This window comes from Hetaerina americana, unplaced genomic scaffold, assembly GCF_022747635.1.
Source record: "Hetaerina americana unplaced genomic scaffold, ioHetAmer1.1.p SCAF_142, whole genome shotgun sequence".
Taxonomy (NCBI): Eukaryota; Metazoa; Arthropoda; class Insecta; order Odonata; family Calopterygidae; genus Hetaerina; species Hetaerina americana.
This window is the reverse complement of record NW_027286537.1, coordinates 365,001-370,000: the sequence shown is the minus strand read 5'-3', so window position 1 is coordinate 370,000 and position 5,000 is coordinate 365,001. Positions and strand designations below refer to the sequence as shown.

The 5,000-nt window shown below is 57.1% G+C and overlaps 2 non-coding genes and 1 pseudogene across 2 annotated transcripts in view; all 3 read right to left on the bottom strand.

Annotated features, from left to right (window-relative positions):
- The window catches only part of LOC139686547 (large subunit ribosomal RNA), a 6,308-nt pseudogene extending 3,612 nt beyond the window's left edge, over positions 1-2,696 (bottom strand).
- Positions 2,697-2,920: 224 nt separating this feature from the next.
- Positions 2,921-3,075, bottom strand: LOC139686577 (5.8S ribosomal RNA). The gene has a single exon (XR_011700464.1). It is a non-coding gene; the product is annotated as a 5.8S ribosomal RNA (ribosomal RNA).
- Positions 3,076-3,278: 203 nt separating this feature from the next.
- The window catches only part of LOC139686488 (small subunit ribosomal RNA), a 1,865-nt gene continuing 143 nt past the window's right edge, over positions 3,279-5,000 (bottom strand). Inside the window, exon 1 of the ribosomal RNA XR_011700393.1 lies at positions 3,279-5,000. This exon is cut by the window's right edge and continues 143 nt beyond it. This is a non-coding gene — a ribosomal RNA (small subunit ribosomal RNA).

Below are 5,000 nucleotides of genomic sequence, written 5' to 3'. Positions count from 1 at the left end.
GCAGAAATCACATTGCGTCAACACCCGCTGGGGCCATCGCAATGCTTTGTTTTAATTAGACAGTCGGATTCCCCCGGTCCGTGCCAGTTCTGAGCCAGTCGTTGAATGGCGGCCGAAGAGTGGCGCGCGGGCGGTGGCCCCAAATGGCACGAACGACGTACCACGGGGTCGCCACGCGCGTCCTCGCAGCAAGGAAGGTCCGCGGGAGGCCAAGGCACGGGACCGAACTCGGATCCACGGCGCGCGAACGCACCGATTCTCCTCGCCCAGGCCCGGCACGTCAGCTATCAACCCGCTTCCCGACCAAGCCCGACACGCCCCGACCCTCAGAGCCAATCCTTATCCCGAAGTTACGGATCCGATTTGCCGACTTCCCTTACCTACATTATTCTATCGACTAGAGGCTCTTCACCTTGGAGACCTGCTGCGGATATGGGTACGAGCCGGCGCGACACCTCCACGTGACCCTCTCCCGGATTTTCAAGGTCCGTCGGGAAATCACGGGCACCGCCGCAACTGCGGTGCTCTTCGCGTTCCAAACCCTATCTCCCTGCGAGAGGATTCCAGGGAACTCGAACGCTCATGCAGAAAAGAAAACTCTTTCCGTGGCTCCCGACGACGTCTCCGGGCTCTTTTAGGTTACCCTGACGAACCCCTTGTGAGGGCCCGACAAACAACGGTTCCGCTGCCGGGTTCCGGAATAGGAACCGGATTCCCTTTCGCCCGACCGATGGATCATTTTGCTTATGAAAATTTTTTCTATCGCCGTTAGCTTCGGATTTCTCCTAGGGCTTAGGATCGACTGACTCGTGTGCAACGGCTGTTCACACGAAACCCTTCTCCACATCAGTCCTCCAGGGCCTCGCTGGAGTATTTGCTACTACCACCAAGATCTGCACCGACGGCGGCTCCAGGCAGGCTCGAGCCCAGACCCTTCTGCGCACGCCGCCGCGACCCTCCTACTCGTCGCCGCGTCAAGCGGCACTCGACTCGGAGCCGAGTCCGCCCTGCGGCGACGGCCGGGTATAGGCACGACGCTTCAGCGCCATCCATTTTCAGGGCTAGTTGCTTCGGCAGGTGAGTTATTACACACTCCTTAGCGGATTCCGACTTCCATGGCCACCGTCCTGCTGTCTTAAGCAACCAACACCTTTCATGGTTTCCCATGAGCGTCGATTCGGGCGCCTTAACCCGTCGTTTGGTTCATCCCACAGCGCCAGTTCTGCTTACCAAAAGTGGCCCACTATGCACTCCGATCCCAGGGGCCCCCGAGGGGACCCCGTCTCCGGCTTCGATAAATCGAGCAAGCCGGAGTTCTCACCCATTTAAAGTTTGAGAATAGGTTGAAGCCGTTTCGGCCCCAAGGCCTCTAATCATTCGCTTTACCGGATGAGACTCTCCTCCGAGCGCAAGCTATCCTGAGGGAAACTTCGGAGGGAACCAGCTACTAGATGGTTCGATTAGTCTTTCGCCCCTATACCCAGCTCCGACGATCGATTTGCACGTCAGAATCGCTACGGACCTCCATCAGGGTTTCCCCTGACTTCGTCCTGGCCAGGCATAGTTCACCATCTTTCGGGTCCCAACGTGTGCGCTCTGGGTGCGCCTCCCCTCGCAATGAGGGATCAGACGCCCCGGGGGTGCGGGGACCGACGCCCGCCGGAGCGAGCGAACGACCCCGTCCTCCCTCGGCCGCCGGAACGGCGGCCTTCACTTTCATTGCGCCTATGGGTTTAGCGGAGCGTGTCCGACCCAACGACTCGCGCGCATGTTAGACTCCTTGGTCCGTGTTTCAAGACGGGTCGGGTGGACCATCCAAGCCGTAGCGTCGCGGACTCGAAACTTTCGACGCCGTCCGAGGACACCTCACGGTTCGCGGACAGCCCCACGGTGGGAAAGGGATCGGACCGGGTCCGGAACCCTAACCCCCGAGGGTGCTCGCGGAGGGCCGGACGCCTTGCGGCGCGTCGACTTTCGCTTCCTACCGTCGGACATCCGGCCTGGGATCCCGGGGTCCTTTTCCGCTCGAGAGCGGGCGGGACTCCACCCGGGCCCTTGGGGCCGGCGTCCGACGGGTCGCGACGTCCTACTCGGGGAGAAGTGCGTCACACCGACGACGAACATTCGAGGGCCACCGGGTGACGCGCCTGTGACGGGGGTCACCCCCCGCCCGCCGGCGCGCCATCCGTCAAGCGACCCTCGCCCGTCGCCGGCGAGACCTGAATCTCCCCTTTCGAAATTTCGGGTACCACCCGTTTACTCCCAAACGGTTTCACGTACTCTTGAACTCTCTCTTCAAAGTGCTTTTCAACTTTCCCTCACGGTACTTGTTCGCTATCGGTCTCGTGGCCGTATTCAGTCTTAGGTGGAGTTTACCACCGACTTTGGGCTGCACTCTCAAGCAACCCGACTCTGAGGAGCGCCCCTCCCGGGAGGCAAGCGCGGAGGTCGCACGGGCCTGGCACCCTCTCCGGGCCGTGGCCCCGTTCAAGAGGGACTTGGACTCTCCGGCGCCCCTCGGGAAATTGGACGCTCCCAAACGCCACAGCGCTCGGCGCCCCGCGGGGGGCGCGAGCTTTGGCCCTGGAGTCGATCCCTGTTCGCTCGCCGTTACTAAGGGAATCCTGGTTAGTTTCTTTTCCTCCGCTTATTAATATGCTTAAATTCAGCGGGTGGTCTCACCTGCTCTGAGGTCGGCCCAAATGATATAGTTGCCCGTGGAGAGGGAGTAATAACCGAGCCCCCACCGATCCGCAGGCGAACGCCGTCAAAAAATAACGAAGCGTCTCACCTCGACCGGCGGGGACGGGTCTCGCCCAATCTCCCGCAGAGCCCCCTATCAATCCGGGCGACGATCCATCCCAGCGAGGGATGCTCGTCGCCCCAGTACGCAAACGTTTCCGTTCGCGAACTGAATTGCCGGCCCTCAGCCAGGCGTAGCCCGGGAACAAAATCCGAGGGCTGCAATGTGCGTTCGAAACGTCGATGTTCATGTGTCCTGCAGTTCACAATTCGACGCGCAGTTAGCTGCGTTCTTCATCGATCCACGAGCCGAGTGATCCACCGTTTAGAATTTCTTTCTTTCATTTCATTTTATGTAAAAAATTCGTTTCATCGAAACATACAAACTGGGAATTTTTTCCCTTCTTTGCGAGCGAGTTGGGCGTGTGTCTTTTAAAGCCGGCTTTTGAAAGCCGGGCACCCGACTGCTCGCCTTCTTTGTCCCTTTTTCTCTTCACCAATTCGTTCCAAAGCTACGATTTTATAATCGAAAGCTGTAATGATCCTTCCGCAGGTTCACCTACGGAAACCTTGTTACGACTTTTACTTCCTCTAAATGATCAAGTTTGGCCATCTTTCCAGCAACATCGGCGCCACCGGTGTTGAGGCGGCGAGCGCCGCGCACCAGTCCGAAGGCCTCACTAAATCATTCAATCGGTAGTAGCGACGGGCGGTGTGTACAAAGGGCAGGGACGTAATCAACGCGAGCTTATGACTCGCGCTTACTGGGAATTCCTCGTTCATGGGAAACAATTGCAAGCCCCAATCCCTAGCACGAAGGAGGTTCAGCGGGTTACCCGGGCCTTTCGGCCAGGGAGGACACGCTGATTCCTTCAGTGTAGCGCGCGTGCGGCCCAGAACATCTAAGGGCATCACAGACCTGTTATTGCTCAATCTCGTGCGGCTAGGAGCCGCCTGTCCCTCTAAGAAGATAGCTACGTCGGAAGCATAATAGATTCCGACGCCTAGTTAGCAGGCCAGAGTCTCGTTCGTTATCGGAATTAACCAGACAAATCGCTCCACCAACTAAGAACGGCCATGCACCACCACCCACCGAATCAAGAAAGAGCTCTTATTCTGTCAATCCTACCGGTGTCTGGGCCTGGTGAGGTTTCCCGTGTTGAGTCAAATTAAGCCGCAGGCTCCACTCCTGGTGGTGCCCTTCCGTCAATTCCTTTAAGTTTGAGCTTTGCAACCATACTTCCCCCGGAACCCAAGAGCTTTGGTTTCCCGGAAGCTGCCCGCCGAGTCATAGAAGGAACTTCGGCGGATGGCTAGCTGGCATCGTTTATGGTTAGAACTAGGGCGGTATCTGATCGCCTTCGAACCTCTAACTTTCGTTCTTGATCAACGAAAACGTTCTTGGCAAATGCTTTCGCATCGGTTCGTCTTGCGACGATCCAAGAATTTCACCTCTAACGTCGCAATACGAATGCCCCCGTCCGTCCCTATTAATCATTACCTCGAGTTCTGAAAACCAACAAAATGGAACCGAGGTCCTATTCCATTATTCCATGCACACAGTATTCAGGCGACCAACGGCCTGCTTTGAGCACTCTAATTTGTTCAAAGTAAACGTGCCGGCCCACCAAGGCACTCGGTGAAGAGGACCAAAGAAGGATAACGGAGCCTCGCGGACCCCACCGGCAGGACGTCCGGACCGGCCAGTTGAGCACCGACAAGCGGCGAACCGACCGTCCGAGACACACCTCCGACTACGAGCTTTTTAACCGCAACAACTTTAATATACGCTATTGGAGCTGGAATTACCGCGGCTGCTGGCACCAGACTTGCCCTCCAATAGATCCTCGTTAAAGGATTTAAAGTGTTCTCATTCCGATTACGGGGCCTCGGATGAGTCCCGTATCGTTATTTTTCGTCACTACCTCCCCGTTCCGGGAGTGGGTAATTTGCGCGCCTGCTGCCTTCCTTGGATGTGGTAGCCGTTTCTCAGGCTCCCTCTCCGGGATCGAACCCTGATTCCCCGTCACCCGTTACAACCATGGTAGGCGCAGAACCTACCATCGAAAGTTGATAAGGCAGACATTTGAAAGATGCGTCGCCGGCGCTCAGACCGTGCGATCAGCCAAAAGTTATTCAGAGTCACCAAGGCAACGGACGGAAGACCGACCGATTGGTTTTGTTCTAATAAAAGCACCCCTTCCATCACTGGTCGAGGCACGAGTTTCATGTATTAGCTCTAGAATTACCACAGTTAT